The 22,620-nt window shown below is 41.3% G+C and overlaps 1 protein-coding gene across 7 annotated transcripts in view; it reads right to left on the reverse strand.

Annotated features, from left to right (window-relative positions):
* epb41l2 (erythrocyte membrane protein band 4.1 like 2) overlaps positions 1–10,497 on the reverse strand; it is an 89,960-nt gene extending 79,463 nt beyond the window's left edge. For all 7 annotated transcript variants that reach the window (XM_050057431.1, XM_050057430.1, XM_050057428.1 and 4 more), the window contains exon 1: positions 10,316–10,497. The gene's annotated coding sequence lies outside the window, so the exon portion shown is untranslated. The remainder of the gene's footprint in view (positions 1–10,315) is intronic.
* Between the last annotated feature and the right edge of the window lie 12,123 nt (positions 10,498–22,620).

Consider the following 22,620-nt stretch of genomic DNA (forward strand, 5'->3'; position numbering starts at 1 on the left):
AACCCCGAACTCTAAAATTAGACATCTCCCTTGTGAACGCCATCAGATGTCCTCATTTTTATAACATCATCCTGTTTTCTCAATTACTGTGCAGACATGTCGCCTCTACAGTCCAGACACACTCACACATCATTATGTGAGATATGTTGTCGCAACCGGCTCTTCTCTTTGGGTCAGTGACATGACCAGATAGATTATTTAGGCGCCTGATATCAGTTAATCCCAGACCAGTGACCTCTGACCCCTGACCAGGAAACAGGAAGTGTGGCAAAGGGGCAACTTCAAATCCTGTCAACTCCTGTTTCACTCGGTTCATCTCCATCTTTATCTCCAACACACATTTTTAGCTGCACTCATATCTGTCTCTCTCTCATTAGGGACCTGTCAACATAAAAACAGGAAGTGACACAGAACAAAACATCCTACAGTCACGTTTTGTATCTCTCTCTGAACATCTGTGGATAAATAAAACTCACACATCTGTTGGGGTTTTCCCCACACACAATCTACACCATGGCACACTGAGTCCCACCCTTTCTCCTAGTCAACTAACTTGTGTAATCTAATAGGTGCTCTCATAGTGTTGACCTGTGGGAAACACTGTCTACTGAACCCACTGACACATAAACACACAGTTCACTGGCTCCTTATAACTCTTTCCAAGATGTGTTACAAACCTCAGAGCTTCTCAAAGGCTACTAATGAGAACAAGTTAGCTGGTCTGCACTCCCTCTCACCCCTCGTTGCCCCAGACACTCCTCTCCTCTCACGTCCGTTTCCTCCCCTCATCCCTTCCTCTTTATCGCTCTTCCCTGGTGTCCCACCTCCTCTGTGCTCCCCACTTCTCCTTTTCCCAAGCCTCTCCCTGACTTTTGTGACAGCTCCAATGACCAGTCAGCACATGATGAATTAAGTACATGAATAAATGTATGTAATGTACAAAGCCTCCTACAGACTGAGAAGTTTAGTCTTATAAGTTTAGTGCAGCTACACCGTGCAACATGGATCTAATAAACTTGGGTACGACATCAAGTTTGATTCATGCAGACTGTACGATGACAGCGCTGACTGAATCGCAGGCTACAACGTACCATGCAATAGCTTCCCATACTGAGTGCACAACGATGCTCCAAGTGTTATTACTTCTCCAACTATGAAGCTCAACATAGAGACTGACATTATTAAATAACCTAAAGTTTTGTTGGCACTATATACTGTGGTGTGTCAACATAGCAGCTGCAACTCAGCCACTATCTCCTTCCATGCTTCGTCCTTCTTTATGCGATCATGGTCAGAGTTGGAGGACACATTATACAGGTAAGGCCTCTGCTGCCACAACTCCACAAGGTTTCCTCTTTGCTGGAATCCCACACATTTATTTAAGCAAGTTTTGCCTCCATGGCGAGCTGCTATCTGTCTGTCTGTTTGGGATAAGCGCCAATGCACCATTTCAGGCTGCACAGTAGATGCAGATTGTAACAGCAGACACACAGTGAGATGGTCATCCCAAATATCTGACACTGTCAGAATTTTATCCCAGGCCGTCCTTGAACCGCTCACTGTGTGATGTAAAGCCACTGTTTAAGAGCCACGACCAAAGATTTGTTTCATGTGGGTCATCTTTCGTCTGGATCAGCCCAAAATCGCAGAGTGTATACCGGGCGTAATGGACATTTTTCACTATTTTCCAGCTTTATTAGGGCTGTACCTTGAAAGCTGGAGATTCAAACCCTCAGTCGACTGACATTAGTTCAAGTTCAGCAGTCATTTTTCATTCAATAAGGAAAATAATTGCCCGCAAATTGTTTTTTAAAATTAGTTTTCACTCATTTATTCTGACATTACTGAAGATCCATAATCCCATTTTTGGCGTTCACTGTCCTCTCATGTTGTTGTTACACAGATTTTGTTGAGTAAGGAAACCTGACTGACATTGTTATTCACATGGGGACATAAAGCTTTCTGACTAGCTTATTTTCTGAACTAAGGCTGTAGAGGTGAAGGAATTTCCCCTGCTGTGATTAAGGGTGGCTCAGCGGCACTATATACAGTATTACTAACATTTTTAGTTTGTTTGTTTTTGCAAGTTACTTCACTGATCCTGATTTAGTCCTTTTTTAATAAGCTTTATCGTTGGGTTATCATTGGGTATATTTTTGCTTTGTAAATGACAAAGATGACAGTGTTCATTGTTAGATGAAGAATACAAAAGGGCAGTGAGGAGCAGTGAGGGGCATTTTTACAGCATCTGGTTGCATCTGGTTGCTACAAATACAGAATATCCGCAGACGTAAAACTGGTAGAGAACATGAGGTAGAGAACCTGCTCTGAACGTAGGGAGAATGGATGAACCTGCCAGTCCATGTAACCAGCTGCATTCATTTCTCTTCAGCTGTTCTTGCTGTTCGGCCATGTGACAGTTTGTCTTTGTGGTGTTTGTCTCGCCCCTCTTCGACTGTGATTGAAGGGGTACTAAGTGACAGTGATGAGCGGCTACAGCATTTTACCCAAAGTTGAATATTTTTCAACTCAACAACTAGATAAAAACCAGCAAACATGCAGCTCCAAGTGCAAAGAAGACGTTCGGGCCTCGTCACGTTGCAGCCATTTGCAGAACACGTATGAATGCTTGGCGCCCCCATTAAAAAAAGGCATAACATGAACACAGCTGCAGTGGCTGTTGCTTGCCATAGAGTGGCACTTCAATATTCCCTTCATCACAACAGCCCTAGTGTCAAGACTTGTTGTCCCCAAACTATAAGGGACGCTAAGATCAGATATCAGTATTTGTAACACAATATCATCATCTTTTTGCTGATATAAACCTCAGCGCCAACATTTCCTCCTGTTGCTCTCTAAGACGTGGCCTTTACAAGATGAAGGCTGTGCACCATCCCCACCATGCACTGTTCAGCCCCTCTCTCTGTGAGAATGTGACCCTATGCTGATTAATCTGTTTTTAACTATGTTTGGCCCCCTGCCAAAGCCACAGGCCCACGCTCTCTCTCTCTGGTTTTTATTCTATCGCCTCTTTCAGAGCTGGTCACTTGCTGGGGGAAGGCAGTTTGCCCTCTTTATCCCTCTCTGATGTAAAATGTTACCCTTCAACACAAGGATTTTCTATTCTCCTCTAATAGACCCCCTTGTTTAACCAAAAAAATATGACTCTACTAATCTGCACAAACAAACAATCGAACTCTATTCAAATCTGTTAAGCTCTTTGGTTCAACACAAATAAGATAGCATCGATATTTAACTGTTTTTTACACTGTAGTTTTCACATTTGCATTTTTTGGCATTTAGCTGACCCTCTTAGAGAAACCACCCTCCCTCACTCTCCCTCTCTGTCCCCTCCATCACACACACGTCCTCTACATCTCTATCCCCCTTTCACTCTCCCCAACGCACCCTCTCACCCGCCCTCCTTCCCCTCACTGTCTCTGTGGCGGTAATAAGCTGAACACTGCATTACAGTTTCCATTCATCCGTGCCTCTCTGATCTTCTCTGCGTGAATACAAGTCCTGCTGTGCCCGCTGGCCGAGCGGCTCTGAAAGCTAGAGGCTAATACCCGCCGGTCATGGCTGACTGCTACACTAAAATACGTCCACCTTTAGTGACTGTTGGGAATGACTCGGTGTCACTACGATCATGGAGGAGATGATTGCGCTGAATTGGACTTACAGTATTAAACCACCTTTATAGACTGGAAGATAAGAAGTGTAAATCCACTCAGTAAACAACTGGAAATCTTATTCACAAAAGACAGTTTAAGGGAGATTTAAGTTTTCTCTGAATCTGCCTCTTTCCTAAAAACACATTTGGTGCTTGTCACCCAACCCCATGTGGGACAGTAGGGCTATCTGTGTGTGCCTGAGTTGATGTGATGTGTTTTGCTCCTGTTGAACCGACAGGGTCAGGATGAAAACACACACGTACACACACAAACGCACACACTCGGGGATGTTCCCATAGCCTTTCCGAATGGTTAAGCAATATCTCTCACTCTCTCTGTCGCTCTCACTCAGTCTCTCTTTCTCCTCTTGTGTCCGCCTCTTACTCACTTCCTTTCTGCTTCTATCTGTATTCCCTCCCTTCGTCACTCCATCTCTGGTTTCCTATTTTCGTCTCCCTGTGTCTCTCCAACTCGTCCTTCTACCCCTCGCAAGGTGAGACTGAGAAAAGTACAATGAGAGTACAGTACGTGCATTTGTGCTGTTTTCCTTGAACTGACGCAGCAGTGCTGAAACATAAAAAACTGCTAAGAAGTTTATAAAGATGCAAATAAAAGAAGCATGATTCAGTTTTACTCTCGGCTTAAAGGGTTACTTTACCTCCCAAATGACCATTTGTATATCAATTAGTTAACACGTTACGCTGAATTCTTGGCGACGATCGACGATCTCGACGGAGTCTACAGGTATCAATTTAATACTTTTTAAGACCCATTCACCTCTTAACCAAATCTAGGGCAGATTTTGGGACAAATCATGTTTTACTTATTGAAGCATCACAGGTAAGCACTGCAGGTAAGCAGTATGTGGTCTTGTGCAGAGGTCAGTGTTATGTACGAACATGGTTCATAGAGTGAGTTAAGGTAACAGGTAAGTCTAAGTATGAAGTAAAGTGACAGTATTATAGTTATTTAATGATTCGTAACATTATAAGCGTGGACTTTTACAGAGAAAGGCTTCACTTATTTTCACACAAAGAAATTTAAAAATGGATAAATGAAATAAGATAAAATGTTTGCAGAAGTTAAGCCCTTGCAAATTCAAATTTAAGACTATTAAATGACATTTGAGGCCTCATTGTAACACTGCATTTAAGACATTTTAAGACTTTTTAAAGGACCTGTAGACACCCCAACGAAGAATCCAAAAACTGAGAAGATTCTTGATGAATTGAAGTCATGGCGGTCCACATTTAACAACAGCAGAACTATGTCAACATCCGTTAATAAACTCTCACACAACTCGCACAGTATAATCCAAGTCTCATTTATCCAGTCATATACTCAGTGCTTCCCAAACAGCCCTTTTTTAACCAAAAACTGAACGAAAAGTGAAACTGTTCTCTTCACAGCCAGACTCCATTGATAAATTCAGTAATTTTACCTCACTGAACATAGGAGCTGCTTTTCTGCCACTGCCTCGAATCACTTAGTTAATTTGTGTTTTTGTGTGACTTTGGTGTTTTAGCTCAGATTCAGCAAAGTCACACAATACCACAAACAAACTAGCTGATGGAGGCAGTGACGGACCAGCAGCTGTCGTGTTTAGAGAGGTGAAATTACTGTTTTTGTCAGTGGAGTCTGGCTCTGAAGAGAGCATGGCTAAGTTTCACTTTTCATTCAGCTCCTTGTTGCAATGGGGAAAGTGTTTGTTTGAAAAAGTACGGAGTATATGACTGGATACATGGGACTTGGATTATACTGTACAAGTTCTATGAGAGTCTGTACATTGGATCTTTTGACCACTTTTTATCAAAATTTTTGAGAATTTTTGCTGTTTTTGGATTCTTGGTAACCGGAGGCATGTCAAACAATCATCTGTGGGGTAACGTTTTACTTTAAGACAGTGACAAATTAGTCTTTTTATCACTGCAAGCAAGACACCTAAAGGAGACTGTTCTTAATTATTAATGCACCTGTTTCTGCTTAAAAGTTTCACCGGTAATACTACCACTTAAGTTTTATCAGTTGGAAGATCCAGCCATGTAAAATACATTCAAAAACACAATTTCATAAAATACACAGATCCCGAAATGAAACACAAGGTTTCATATTGAGTGAAAAAAGACACCGTGCACTCATTGTGACTAACCCAGAGTTAGTTCCAGCTACCTTTAATGAGCACAATATTCTCCCACCAGAACAACCAATTAAGGCTTCTCATTAGTGGGTTTGACAGAGCCGCCACTGTTCTGCACATCCCGAGAGTCTGAGAATGACCATGGCGCTGATGATTATAGATAAACTATACACACAGAGTGGGGGCCTGACAGGAAAAACACACCAGAGTGACAGCCGTGGCTCAGTGCTGGATTTCCCTTATAGCTTAACAAAGCAAGAGTCCTTCCTGCGATGCATATTCTTTATTCTGTGAGGCTGTCTATTACTGAGGTGGGTTTTGTTGCACTAGACTGCAAGTACACCTGTAACCCAACACAATATCACACTCAGGCGCCGCAGAAAATAAAACCTTTGTGAAGCATGTGATGTTGCAGAGAGGGGTGTTAAATTAACACTATACAAAATGTTCTGTTCTTAGTTTGAGAGTGGAGACGATTAATCCAATCCAGTACAACAAAAGCACAAACTAGTCAGTGGGGATACATTTAAGGCTGCAAGATCTAAAAATATATGAATATAAATCTTACAAAGTCTGAGCTTAAGCCAGTAATCCACACAAGATAAATAAATTAGACATTTTAAAGGCAATGAAACAGAAGTCTCCGTATAAATGATTGGGTGGGTAGCCCTCGGACTCAGTCTTTCATTAATGCACTGCAGCAGGCTGGCTGTGTAGATGGATGGATGGATGATGACCCTGTTATGTAACTTGTTCAATTCCACAGGGTTTCACTCGGCTCTTAGAGAGGTTTAGGTGCTACTGGGTCTGCGGCGGAAAGATTAAAGACTCCATATTCAAACAGAGAGAGAGATGGGTTAACATGGAAAACAAGATCACATGTATGGAAAATTACCTGTTGTCTCGTTTGAATAAATGGTTATGCAAAGTCAAGCAGGGCCTATGGTTATCAGCAGGCATCCTCGTGTAGTTTGGGAGTAATTTGAGGAGAAATGTGACAGTGATTGCTTTGTATTCATTATTCAAGGGAGACAATCCCATACAAGACATGTTTCCTAGTTCTGAAGTCTCTAATCCACCACCGTATCCCTGCCCTGATGCCCTTCGTTTTTATCTAACCTATCTCTGTTTCCCTCAGAGGCACCAGAGATGAGTTGTGCTGATTAAAGGGACAGTTTGAATCTTTTCAAGTGGGGTTGTATGAAGTACTTATCCATCTGGCTGGAGTCTGGCTCTGAAGAGAGCGATATAATGGTGTCAGTTCTCTTTCAAAAATCACTCTCTGACGGCAAGGTAAAGCAGTGAAATATTCTGAATATTGCATACACTCAAGCTGATGTTGTTGCTGATCCCTCCACAGCAAACTGCTTCGCCTCCGTGGCGGTACTCCTGCCTGCTCTCCAAACTGGGGGCATGCCAACTGACATCTACTGTACCTAATACAAATACTATGGATAAATACCTCATACAACCCCACTTCAAAAGATCTGAACTATCCCTTAAAGGTGATGAGTCGTTGGCTACACATACGTACACATGACACATAATCAGAGGCAGTTGTAAGGGTGACTGTTTGAAGCATAGCCCTAATATTGGCATGCCTGTATGAGGCACCCATCACACAGTTATTGATAATGCCAGGTCTGCTTGTTCAAAAAGAGACAAATAGCTTGAGGAGTAGCAAACTGCATTAAATCTGACAGCGGCATCACACAGACATTGATTTAATTCATCAGTATTGAATTATGTTGATGTATCAGATGTGTCTGCCAATTTCCACTGACATTTTACACGTCAGCACAATCCCAGCTCAGTCCAGTGTGTCCATCAGTTTGTCGGCCTGCCCGCCCGTCTGCCTGTGAACCAGTTGAACCCCTGCCATCTGTCAAATAAAGTATGACTTCTAAGGCTCTGCCTGGGAAATACACACACGTTAAATCCTGTGGGCTATGCACACACGGTTCTGTCTACAGACGACACCCATTCAAACAGAAACTGTGTCTGTGTCAAGGGCAGAAACTGAAAAAACTGAAACTAAATCTCAACTTCAGAGTTTAAATTCCATTTTAAAGCATTGAAATCAATAATTTACTGCAGAACTGTGCCACACATGGTCTGTCCTCATATGGCTGCATGGTCAAAGTAAAGCTTAAACAACAATTCAACTGTTCATTTGAACCAGTTATCAAGTCAAACAGGTCAAATATTTACTGAGTTGAAAATGTATCTTTTCTGGATGTTGGTCACACAGGTGCAGATTTCAGGGGAAAGCGCAGTGTACACAGCCCCCTCAAGACGTTTGTTTTCTTTAGTGCATGTTGACCTAATTGTTGTGTTTTCGTTACCTTAGGATGAGACACTCATATCTACACAGGGAGCAGGTCCTTGTTTATGGAGATTGCCATGTTCACCACCATGTTTCTACAGTAGCCCAGAACAAACACCATACAGTGGCTTAGAGTTAGAGCCAGTGGTAGTTAGAAACCCATCCACAACAAGCAGATGAAAACCTCCTAAACATCGAGATCTTATAGTATCAGAGAAAAAAGGTGAGCACACATTAGCATGCAATCTCTGACATGCCAAACAGCGTCATAGAAACACTAACTTGTTACATGAAAACAACGTGAAACAGCTTTATTCAGTGGTTTTACCACTTTTAATTATCTGGTCTGTTTGTTCTGGAGAGGAGGAAACATTTGCAGATAACTCGGCTACCGGTAAAAACGTCCTGAACAATGAACACTGAAGGAATTTTACCCAGGATAAGTTTCAGGTGGTTACAATCTGCAATCCTCTTCGCTAGACACCACGAAACTCCAATTCCACACACCTTTAAGTAGCAGAGAACTTCTGTTTTAACACTTATAGGGCCGCCGTACACATGCTACGATTTTTTGCACCCTCAAACTCACTGTTTTCAATGTAGATGCACAGCAGGCATGCTCAAACACCAGAGCACCAACAGACCCGCACGTTCTTGAGTACCTATTTTACGGGTGCTATGGCTGTGCCCTGAGATACACAGAGTTCAACTTTTGGAACGCAGCAGCACATACCACGTGACGAGGAACAACCAATCACAGCCGGCAGATATGTTTCCCTTCTTCCGTACACATCAGTCCACCATAAATATGAAAAAGTTGATCATGTTAGTGCAGGGCTTCCAGAGCTTTACATCTGTCCCACAGACGATAGGCCTACACACTTATAAACAGCGCCTGGAGGAAGCTCAGCTCTGCACTCAGGATTTCAGGTTAATAGGCTTTGATACAGTGCTTGTTAAGGTCGCTTAGCAACCTCAAACGCAACCTGCCATCGTCTCTTTACAGCTGGCACAAAAAAGGCACAAGAGCAGCACCCAGCACCATACCTTGAGTTTTCCAGGCAATTAAAGACGCAGCATGTTCACAGCCTGTACGTATTTGAGCCTAAATTTTCTGGCGGAAGACCCCCCCCCCACCCTGTGTCATCTGCGCCCCCCCCGCACACTGAAGCATTAGCTACGCCCCTGGTTGGCCAAACTAGAAGCAACTTCACACATCAGATGTGGCTCTGATATGTTGGTATGAGGGATCCTAAGACTTTGAATTATCTTTAAATGATCAAAATTAACCTGTTCACACTTTAATTCAAGTGGATGCTGTGAATATCTCAATTGTCAGAGTCCCACCTGGGATGCAACCCATCTCTTGCATATGCCAGACAACTCTGTGAACCACTTTCCTGAATAAAAACAAACGAAACAAATCCTGTAAACCATTAAAACAGCGTGTTTCAGTGCTGGGAACACTGGGCAGCACTGCTTTTAATACACAAGGGATGTGACACGGGACAACAACAGACACAGCAGCTTAGTTTACATGTTTTCAGCAGCTTGTTGCCTTCAAACAATCATCTCCTGCCTGTTACCTTAGAGGCAGGAACCAGCTACACACCAAAACAAACGGGACGGATGTTTGAACAGCCTTCGATTAGCATGATTACACCAAACACCCGCCAACGGTAACTCACCGTTAACGTGACATAGCGGTAGGATTCACCTACACCAGGAAATACAGCCACCAGCGGTAACATAACGATGTCTATTCATTTAGGAAATGACTCTTAAACATGTCATTTCGGCTGCTTTGTCCCGAGCTAAGTGTTCCCACTGAGCCTCTGGTGCTAACCACATGAAACACACCCGGGTCTGAGCGGGACACAGCGGGACATGAAGGTAGTTTAGGTGATGATAACAGGGATACTGTGGAGGAAGACAGGCGCCATGAAGCGTCTTACATCGACTCCAGATAACGGATTCACTCGGAAGCGTGTTGTTTGCTTCACCATTGCTTCAAACTGCGTCTGGTGACTGTTGTTATAAGTGCAGGTTGAGCACCTACATATCTACTGCAACAAAATCGACATTAAAAATCGCCAAATATCCGAAAAGCATTGAAGCAGCCGCAGTCGCCGATGTATCAATCACGTGATGTAAAGATGAGGCAAAATCAAACGTTACCTGTTGTAGTTTTCAGCGATGTTCGCGCGGAACTTTTCCAAACGTGGCCTCTCGCTCGGTTCTCCTCCAAAAAATAACGTACGTCCCTCTGTCTCACTATCTCAGCCTCCAAAAATCTCCACTACAGTCCACACCGAAAATCTGGCCACAGCTCAAAGACGACGCGTCCATCATGCTCAAGTCCCGCCCCATACAGTGAAAAACATCTTTTAGCGGCCTCTCATTGGCTCAGAGCGAGCACTGTGTTAAATCCAGAGATGTGATTGGTCGCCCGTGCTGTCAGTTCATGTGGGCGGGACGTACGATGCAGATGTGGAAGCGTTAGGTTGGCGAGGCAGCTCCCTCTAGAGGACGAATGGCGCCACTGCAAAATGGCGACCATGTAGTTCACTGTCTTTATTTTTCATATTGTTAAATCCAGAATTTTGATCGAGATAGTGACCTGAATTATAGGTTTTATTTTTATAATTTAATTCATGCATTTGCGTTTTTTAAAAGGTTATCAATAGTTTTTAAAATCAGTGTCTTTGACCTCACTCGATTTTTTTATTAATTTATTTTCATCGAGGTAAGTGCACTTTTGGGAACATTTTTGTTAAACTGAAATAATAATCTTACTACAAGTTTACTGTATTATGTGCTTGTCAAAATTTCAAAATAAAAATAAATAAAAATAAAAATATTTAAAAAAATAAAATAAAATCAGTGTCCTTAAATGAGTTTACAGCCAAAATTAAATAATGGATGATTTTACAAAATTCTCAGGTGTTTTTGGCCTCCTATTCAAGACATATTCCCCCTTGAAAGAGAAAATATATATATTCTTAAATTATTAGTAGTAGTAGTACCATTATTATTCTTAAACTTTTTATTACAAAATAATATTATAAATTATTTTTATTTATATTTTTCTTCTGTTAGTTATTGCTATAAGTTAATGAGGCTCATCTGCTTTGTTTTTCTTTGTTTCTTTGTTTTATCTGCTTTAAATTTGCTGCCCAGCTCAGAGAATTCAGAAATTAAAATGATGCATCTGTGATTAATCTACAGTGTTACCTTTCATTGCACCAGTATGTTACAGTTTAATCCCAACTGGTTGCCAATCCAGCATTTGACAAATGCTGCAGTGCAGTAACATTAATATTTATGATTGGCTGTCAGCAGTGACCCTTTGATGAAGCTGCGTTTGGTAACTCTTCCAGGCTGTGTATCTGTAAGTCACAGTATAGATGGATTTTCATTTCTGAGCACTGATAAAATAAGTCTAAAACTGTGAAAAGAATAACTGACACTTAAAGTGTAACTTAAGTACTTTTAAACCTGGACACTATTTTCCCTTGTCTGTGTGTCTAAGTGAATAACAGGAAAAACAAGTTTTCAAATTGGTCCAGTATTGAGTGACAGGGCTGCAGCCTGCAGCAGTGAAACAGGCTGCAATGTAACATTAATGGGAAGTGTGCATCGTCAATTCACGTCCACTAAAAGTGTTTGTTTTTGTCACTGACAGGCTCAGATTGTTATTTTAAATGTCTGAGAACTTATGGAAAGGATCCCTACAGAGATAGAGCTTTGTGTTTAAGACTAAGATCCTTTTTGTTTAACCAGTGGCAGCCCAGAAATCACCATCACCAAATCAACCAGACTCCATTTAAATAAACAGTAATTTTAGCATGACTATAGGCACCATATTCTGATATATAACTGGGTGAATGAAGGGTTTATTTCAATCAGACCAGAGGTGGTGATTGTTGGAACAGTGGAAAGACGAACAAAGATGGCTTTTGTGACATTTATTTTGTTTCCATCAATTTTGAATGAAGAGCATTAAACAATGATAAAATAGCTGTTTATTTAAATGGAGTCTGGTGGGTTTTGCAATAGCAATTTTGGGGCTGTTCCTGGTTAAACAAAAAGTATCTTACTCTTTAACAAAAAGCTCTGTCTCTGTAGGGATCCTTTTAATAATGTTGTGAGACACTTAAAATAACAATTAGAGCCTGTCAGTGGCAAAACAAACACTGTTAATGGACGTGAATTGACAGCGTGGTTTCATTGCAACTTGTTTCGTAGCAGCCAGCTGCAGCTCTCTCGTTCAACACTGGACCAGTTTCAAAAATTGTTATCCCCATCAGTCACACACACACACACACACACACACACACACACAGAAACACAGGAAAAAGTTTAAAGTTCATGCTTAAAATCTTTGCTGATGGACGCATTAATTGATTATGTTGATTACGTCTTCTACACTCAAGTTATTCTTTCTCCTCTCCACTCTCCAAAGGACATACTGGTCGTTGCATAACATAAGGCATGGCTACTGCCACTGCACACACACACACACACACACACACACACACACCTCTTACATACTGTATATATACCTACACCCACACCCAGATTAGAGAAGCTCAAGTAATTGGCTTATAGCGTGAGGCAGCGTGGAGATTTGACATCCACAGAAGAGGAGGAGTAAACAACCACACAAGAACGATGTGTAGCTCTATAGACAGATCTATTGTAGAGTCATGCAAAGAACTACAGGAGGAAGTTGAATGAGTGACGTACTAATACAAACTTGTTTAAATGTTGTGTGACATAAGGATGACTTGATAATCAGCAGAAAGAATCACATGATGCAGCAGGTTGGATGTGTGTCAGTGGACTCACCAGCAGTAGAGGATCCAGCAGAGCGTGCACGCACAAACACAGACAAATGCAGAGTGGGAAAACATGAAATCAGGCATTGCTTTGAACCCTCGGCACATCAACATGTTTATTTCATGAGCTGCATCTGTCACAGTCGCATACCTCAGAGCTGGTATAAGCTGCAAACCAAGCTGCAGTAACGAGGGATTAATATCAGTTCATGCAATGACATTACATAGATTAGACTGATTTCACCAGCTGCTTGTGTCCGGTGACATGATCCTGACATGCTGCAGAGAATAATGGAGGATGAGACACAGCTGATTCCTGTGAACCTGTGACTCTGAGCATCCAGACACCATGAGAGGAAAACACACAGCAGATCTCCTCGCTGGCGTGACAGCAGTCTGCAATCAGTCTAATTTCATTGACATAATATCCTCATGTTAGGAGAGAGAAAGGAAACACGCCCACACTGGGAGAGTTAATCACACAAATAATACAGGGCTGAGTGAGTTAAAGTCCCTCTGCTCCTGATGTCTACGACCATTTTGACCTCACTGGTCCTTGAATTAAATTGCAACCTGCTGAGGAGGATCACACAGAACAGCTTGACCTTTATCTCAGTTTGGAAACATAATAAAATCAACAAAGGGTCCCAGAGGCTGAGATCACCTCATTAATACTGGAAAACACGAGAGGAGGGACAACCCAGCCGCCATTTATTAGTGTGGGCACTGATGTCCTCTGACTGTGGGTCAGTGAGTTTACCATGATGTGATGGTTCTCATGCACTTTATTTTTCATAACATTTTGAACAATGATAAGGTCACAGTGATCAGACAGCACTGACAGAAATATAGAGCTACTTCAATATGCTTTTCCAGCCTCCTGAGACCTAGCAATGGATATTTCTCCTCTGAGGGGACAGGAGAGTGATTTATGTGGGGAGCACAGATTTTTCAGAAGGCAGCACTGGATCCTTCACTTCCTACAGCCCAAAAAACCTTAAAAACAAGAAGATATGGAAGTTAGAATGTTTTTTGTATCTTATAAGCTGCAGGACATTACTCAGAGAATAAATGGAGACTGTGGAACTGAGAAGGATTTCAAAACCTGCATGAAATATTTAAAAGTCTATTGAAAGTATCGACTATAATGGAGCTTGGAGTCATTCATTCATTTTCTGTAACCGCTTATCCTCTTGAGGGTCACAGGGGGCGGAGCCTGAGAGGCAGGGTTCACCCTGGACAGGTCACCAGACTATCACAGGACTGACACACAGAGACAGACAACCATTCACACTCACATTCACACCTACGGACAATTTAGAGTCAAAGCTGGAGCACCTGGAGAGGGGTCACCTGGAGAGGGGTCACCTGGAGAGGGGTCACCTGGAGAGGGGTCACGCTGACACAGGGGAACATGCAAACTGCACAGACGGTGTTCAAACCTCCCACCTCAGGCTCGAACCAGGAACCTCTTGCTGTGAGGCAACAATGCTAACCACTGCACCACCATGCCACCTTAGCTTGGAATGTCTAGTTTAAATATCATACGGGCAGATGGGCTACATCTTGAAATCTTGAACTACGAAGGGTTAAATGGAGTTGACATGTTACTTTTGACATATCTCCAAAATTTTAAAAGAGATTTTAAGAAGTTTATTTTTTGCGAAATGTTTAATATTTACATATTAACATGAAAGAAAGCATTTTACCCCTCACTTCACACATTTTACTTTATCACACCACCATTATTGTTTATGTGCGAAGTCTTTTAATCAATGTGACAGCCTGAACATCCCATCATATATTACCTCATGTAAAAGTAACTTTCTTTGTAACTGTGCCTGTGACATTTCAGCATGACAGCTTTGTCTCTTTGACTTAGTCTTTGTCTGGTATGTTGTGTTGTATTATTGTGTTGAATTACTCCATGCTCAGTTATCTTACACTGACTTTTTGAATTCTAAAAGCCTAACCAGGGACAGAGGCTGCAAATTAGCCCTGGCTAGAAACCTGCATGCATTGCAACTACTTTGTATTTCACATATGAAATGACGTCTTGTGCATTTGTCCCTGTAGAACAGACAAAATTATGGTAAATACATTTTTAAATTTTCATCTTGTTTTGAGGTGTAGGGCAGACATCAGGCCACTGTTAGTGAAAAATGAGATCAAGAAGGTACCCATCATCTCTAGAGTGGCTTTATAGTGTATTCATTGATTTCTGCACGCTTTGCTCTATAAAATACTTTCATTACAACTTTCCATTTCATAAAGTGGATTTATCAAAATTATGGGAAAAACGACTTTGTTCTACCTCAAGGAGGGTGTCTGAAATACTAACGCCCTTTGAGCATTTGTGCCTAATGTAACACCTTTACAATCAAAATTCCACCTTTCTTTCAAAGACCATTGATGCCATACATATTTATACATACATATTATGCCACCCATGACCTAATGTAGGGTGAAAGGCACATCCTTGGCTTTCTAGTGATGTAACATGAGAGTGGCCAAGAGAAAACTGGGCCTTTGCAGCAAGCATGTTTTACAGCGGTACAGGAGATAAGTGGTCGTACTTAAGAAGCATTGTTTCTATTCTTCTGAATAATATTGTGATTTTTTGTATTTGTGAGAGTTTGAACTACATTATGCTTACAAGTCTATGTTCATTTCAAGTCTTTCAAAAACACACATTTTAACCCATGTTGAGAGCGGTGGGGACAGTGGGACTTGCATCCTCTCAATTTCAGCTATACTTTAGGAAACAGAGCACTGAGTGAGGCAGACAGACACGTGTTTAAAATATCTGAAAAAGCTAAAAAAAAAAAAAAAAGACATTGAGATTTGTGAAGAAAACACACACAGGGTATATTTAACTCGTAGGAAGCTTCATTTGATGAAGGTTATTAATGATCCTATGTGTACTCTCTGCTCGTCCAAAGTGATTGGCAGTTATTTTCACATGTTTTGGGAGTGTACCCCAGTGGCTGAGTTTTGGAAGATGGTTGCCTTTAATCTCTCTAAGTTGTTTAAGATCAGATTGCCCTGTTCGCCTGCTACACTCTTTTTGAATGATTTGTCAAGGCTGGGTTTGACACTGGACAAGAGAAGAGCACTGCTGGCTGGACTTGAAAAACTAGTTGCCACACGTTGGAATCCTCCACATTCACTCTCTTTTCGAGCATGGGTTTTAACATATTTGGATGTTGTTTATTATATTTATTTATTTATTTATTTATTATTATTATTATTATTATTTGCTTTTTATTTATTTTATTATATAAATATATATTTTTTATTATATAAATATTATATATATATATATATTACTTATTTATTTATTTATTTAATTTAATTATATATATTACTTATTTATTTATTTATTTAATTTAATTAATTTTTATTATTATTATTATTTGCTTTTTATTTATTTTATTATATATATATATTTATTTATTATATAAATATATATTTTTTATTATATAAATAATATATATATATATATATTACTTATTTATTTATTTATTTAATTTAATTAATTTTTATTATTATTATTTGCTTTTTATTTATTTTATTATATATATATATATTTATTATATAAATATTATATATATAAATATATATTACTTATTTATTTATTTTTTAAATTAATTTAATTAATTATTATTATTATTATTATTATTATTTGCTTTTTATTTATTTTATTATATATATTTATTTTTATTTATTATATAAATATATTATATATATATATATATTTTACTTATTTATTTATTTTTTAATTATTTTATTTTAGTGGTTTATTCATAAGTATCTGTATATATGCATATGTATAGGTATGTATGTGAATATATATTTTATGCTCTATTTTTGTAACATCCATATAACTATCTATATCCTTATAATAAAATAATTTGATCACAAAAAAAGAGACTTATGAAGTAAATATAGTTTTCCATGCAGGCCTCCACAGAGAACGAAGAATCCAAACTGTAAAACTTTGTGATCTATTAAAGTCGAGGGCTCCACATTGAAGAGCAAAGAAACTATATCAAAACATTTGTTTTCAAACTCTTACACAACTCATGTAGTCGTGTAATCCAAGTCTCATTTATCCAGTCGTAGTACTTCACAAAAAAGTCAGACAGATATTATTTGTCTTGTACACACACACAAACACACGTGTGCATGCACACAGACACAATATCTTTAATATTACATTTCTTAAATGTGAATTTAATTATGCTATGTTAATCTACTGTACTGTAGTTTAGAGACAGACCTGTTGTCCACTACAAGACACATGTTATGAAACATAGGGAATAAATAAATCTTGATATGTTTTTATTGCATTTTAGTGATTTGAATTTTAGGTCTCAGGAGGCCAGTTCTCTAATGACGTACAAAGAAAATGCAGAAAGTTAAAGGTGTACCTGAGTGTCAGAGGTCCCATCCTGCAGAAATAGTTCCCACACTGAGATTAAGTCTTGACTCCTAATCAGCCTGACCTGATCCAAGATCTCTCTGTCTCTTCTGTGTTATGTCTCCTCTTCCTCTCCTCCTGTTTCCTCCACAGAAACCTCTCAGTGCTCACAACTGCTGAACGCCTCCAGCTCACAGTGTGGATCTAAAGACCTTCACTCGCTGTAAACCAACAGATCTCGCTGGTGTCGAAAGAGTCAAACAGAGACGCACAGTCCAGCAGCTACAGGCGGCTAGCTGTGCTCCATGCAGGCATGAGATCAAGCCAGTGCAGATTCTCTGGAGGATTAGTGGACGAGCTCCTCTGAGGGGAATTACCCTGACACAGCCATCTGGACTGCAAAACATTGCCCACTGGACCAACTCTAGTCCTGCCAACCCTGTGCCCTGCTGGTCCAATCAGACACTGCTCAGTCATTCCTTTCCCTGATCTGAGAGCAGCACGATCAGTCAACCCTGTAACCTGGTTTAAGCAACTGTCTGTTCAGTGGACACACACTGACTGGATGGACATTTAGATTCAGTAGCTTAACTTAACGTGTGATTTGATGATGACTGTGATGATCACATGAGGTCAGTGCTTATTTCTCTCCCATATTTCTGCTCATAATCAAAACTGAGACTAACAGCTATTTAGCCTAGTGTTACAGACAAAGCCTGCGCCACTGTCTCAATGTGCTCTTTCTAGAAATTAATCAGGAGAATATCTTATTGTAACACTACCCACAGACACATGCACAAATGTACACACCAGCCTGAGGACATGCACATGCACTAAACAACATCACAACACACACACACACACACACACACACACACACACACACCAAACTGTATTTTACCTGACAGCCAGTTGATAATCAGCTGCAACAAGCTGCTCGAGTGTTTCCCTGTGAGACTCCACTGTGTCGGACAAATACCAAGACACTGAACAAATACCTCTCTGTCAATTCACACCTGTTTGTTTAATGTAGTGCCAACCACTAGCTCCCTCCCTCCTCCTCCTCCTCCTCCTCCTCCTCCTCCCTCCTCTCTTCCTCCTGCATGTCTTTGTGTGTGTTGTAACTCTAGCCTCCAGGATCAGGTGTCAGCGAAGGAAGAGAGAAAGAACGAGACAGATCTTATTAAACAGAAACAACCTGATGGACAGGAAGATAAAGCGTACAGTCTGCTGAGAGAGGGAGCTGTTCACAGGGTGCACCCATGGGTGGCACCTCTGCCTTATCACTGGCAGCGAAGGGGACACAGCAATAAAATGTTAGTTTACTCTGAAACTTGCTCTTCTGTCGTCACTGCGCCTGTACCTTCCTCCTCCTCCTGCTGTGTGTGTGTGTGTGTGTGTGTACCTGTAATAATCACACAGAGCTCAGAGTGAGTCTTTAAAGTCCTTCCATGAGGCAGAAATAAGAGTGTGTGTGTGTGTTTACATACGTGTGATGGATTAAACAGTCACAGGTGTGTCTCATGAAAGCTTAAACACAAAAATACACAAAAGTGTGTTTGTTTTGCGTGATCACGTGTGAGTGTGGCAGCTGCACCTCACACACACAAACTGTGAGCTGCCTCTCTAATGTCTGGTACCATGTTGTTACAGCCATCTCCAGTCAGAGACGTGATGTTACGCACCAATAAAGCACCAGCTAAAATGTAGTAAACTGGGGTGTCGGTGGCTTAGTGGTAGAGCAGGCGCCCCATGTACAAGGCTGTTGCCGCAGCGGCCCGGGTTCGACTCCGGCCTGTGGCCCTTTGCTGCATGTCACTCCCTCTCTCTCGCCTCCTTTCACACTTGACTGTCCTGTCCATTAAAGGCTAAAAATGCCCCAAAATAAATAAATTAATAAAATGTAGTAAACCACATCTATCTAAAGCTGGAGGAGTTCCTCTGTCTGGTAGCTGTGAGCATCACTGGCAGCACAGGTAGCCCAGTTGTGTCCTGGAACCTGAACGCACCACAGCAGACAGGCAGCGGTAGAAGGAGCGCTCAGATCGTCTTAAAGGAACACTTGACCTGCAACTGTTGAGCTTCATGAAGAAAACTTTCCTCCACGATGGATGAAGAACTGAGAACAGCGCACACTTCCCAAACACATGCATTTTTGCTACAACCTTAGTAAACAGTGTCACACATGGACAGATAGTGAGTCTAAGCAAATGCATGGGTTTGAACCCTGCTCTGTGGGCTGCATGAACAGTGTTCAAATGCAAACGCTTGCCCATGTGTGCTTCCTGTGTGCACAAGTGTTTTAGATAGTAAGCTCTGAAGCAAAGTGCATGTGTTTGGGGAGTAAGGAGCGCACAGCTGGGGTCCAGAGTCTGGGTGCCGAGCAGCTGAAGGCTCGGCACCCATGGTACTGAGGCAAGAGGTGGGAATGGTGAGGAGTCCAGCAGAGGTTGAGCCGAGGGTGCGGGAGGGGGTGTATTCCTGAAGGAGGTCACAGAGGTAAGTGGGGGCTAGGTTGTGGAGGGCTCTGTAGGTGAGGAGAAGGTCTTTGTAGTGGATGCAGTATTGTACAGGGAGCCAGTGAAGTTGGATGAGAACTGGGGTGATGTGGTCAGATGATTTGGTGCAGGTGGTGATCCAGGCAGCCGAGTCCTGAATGATTTGCAGTCTGTGGATGAGTTTGGTGGGGAGGCCGGTGAGGAGGGCGTTGCAGTAGTCGATGCGGGATGTGACAAATGAGTGAACCAGGATTTCAGTGCTGGATTGGGACAGTGATGGGCGGAGTCTGGAGATGTTGCGGAGGTGGAAGAATGCAGTCTGGGTGATGTTTTGAATATGAGGTGCAAATGAGAGGGTGCTGTCCAGAATGACGCCGAGGCTCTTGACTTGGGAGGAGAAGGGTACAGGGAATCCTTCGATGATGATGGGTGGAGCTGGGCTGTGTTGTGACTTGGTGAGGGTGGATTTGGAGCCGATGAGCAGGGCCTCTGTTTTATTGCCGTTAAGCTTCAGGAAGTTCCTGCTCATGCAGCTCCGGATGTCTTCAAGACAGGTGGTGAGGGAGGTGGAGGGATGGCAGTGGTGGGTTTGGAGGAGATGTAGACTTGTGTGTCATCGGCGTAGCAGTGAAAATGGACCCCACGGTGACAGAGGATTGTGCCCAGGGGGAGGGGTAGATGATGAAGAGAAGTGGAAAATTATGTTACAGAATTATTATAATTTTAAAGCCTTCTTTTCAGGTCAGTTCCTTGTTTCTTTGTTTGTTCCACACTCTGTTCTCTTTTCCTTTGAAAAAAAAATAATTTTCTTGTTTTTAATTTTCTCTTTATTTCCACTAATTTCTTGCTAATTTATTTATTTATTTATTGGATCATTTCTTCTTTGGTTGCTCACAGCCTTCTCCCCATGAGCACTAGCAACACATTCTACTTGAAGAATCAAAAGTAAAAGTATTCATTGTGCAGTATGACCTATTTCAGAACGCTGTAAAGTCTGGTCTTCATGTAACCTATAATACATGTATTTGTCGATTATATTTTATATTATTATTATTCAGAATATGCATGTTGTGGATTGAGGAGAACTTCTGCCACTAAACTGTAGTGAAGGAGAAAATGGAAATACTCAAGTAAAGTACAAGTACCTCCAAACTGTACTTAAGTGTAGTACTTGAGTAAATGAAGAGGATACAAGAAGATAGAGGAAGAAAATATACTTCAGTCATCTTTCCACCACTGCAGACAGGGTCGCTTTACATGACTGATAAGCTTCACTGGAGGTGAGCTGAAAGATTCACTTCACTTAAAGACGTGCAAATCATCTCATTAAGGCTGTCTGATAAAGGTCATGTCTGAGACGGGTTCTCAAACCACTGTACATTAAATATGATATGTTTATTGTTTTAACTGTAAAAACATCTTTTTAACTCATTTTTCCAAAAGTCTTGTCTTGTGCTAAAGAATCATCTAGAATCATCTATAACCCTGAGAGACCACCAGAGGGCAGCAGCTCCATCTGAAAAGGATTAAAACCCATCAGCCTCAGTTTTGAGTTCTGTCCCAGTGTGATGTGTGATATTTGTCTTTTTGTCCATTCTTTTGCACTTCACACAACGTCACACAGTCAGTCTGGAGCCTCCCCAGAAAAATGTGAGGAACTGTGAGTATTTGGTACCAAGAGAGCCGAGAGGAAAATACTGTAACTGGTTATGCTTGAAGGACACAGCGACATTTGTCATGAGACGTCCGTGTTACTGACTGAAACTGTGATGGAATTAAAACTTTAAAGTGTTTATGTTGTTGGTGTAAATGTGGGTATATGTTATTACTGATTATTACTACACGAGGGGTGGACATCTCTCTGAGTCCTTTCATATTGTGTTCTGGTGTGTGCAGTGTGTACTTAGTGTTTCTATCATGTAACACACCTGCTCTGGAGACTTTACAAGGCAGCTGTTGTGTTTCTTATATTGTGTTTTGTACTATACAGTGTGTACACACATGGATTCACTGTAGTCTGCATCGCACCTTGAATTTTATTTCAGTTTATTGGGTCTACTTGTCGTGTGCAGGACTACAGGTGGGAAGTAGTGTTTCGCTAAATCTGGTGCGACCAGGGTTTAACTTCTTGTAACTGATTGTCACTGCACACTGTCCTCTTATAAACTAAACTAATGCAATTACACCACTGACTTATTTTATAATGTGATATATGACCAGGGCCGTAGATATAGACTGTGCAGGCAGTGTGGTTGCACTGGTGCTTGTGAGGTTAAGGGGCCCATAGAGAGAGTGGGCCCCTTAACAATGTTTTGGATGGAGCATGGGTCCTTATAGGTGACTGCCAACTTGGGAATATACCTGTGTTCAAAGAAGAGCTCTCATTAAATTAACAATAGTGCCATTTGCTATATATGCCCTCGAAAAAAGGCAAAGCCATCAACGCACGTGGTTGGGTTTAGGTAAAAATAACAGGGTTTGGCTTTACAGTCTTACAGGACGTGAACACCGCTCTCTGAGGTGAAGGTCAGTGTTTGTCGAACCCATCCACCACCTCTCCTGCACACCCTACTTGGACTTTCACTACCATAACTTTCGTTCTACCCTTGACGCTGTCGAGCACTGTTGAACTATAACGGCGACTGTACGCATTTCATGCCAGCGTTAGAGGACGGCTTTTTTCGTCTGGGTCTGACGCTGCAAGTCACTGCCTTCAACACA

Source organism: Epinephelus moara, chromosome 12 (assembly GCF_006386435.1).
Source record: "Epinephelus moara isolate mb chromosome 12, YSFRI_EMoa_1.0, whole genome shotgun sequence".
Classification (NCBI taxonomy): domain Eukaryota; kingdom Metazoa; phylum Chordata; class Actinopteri; order Perciformes; family Serranidae; genus Epinephelus; species Epinephelus moara.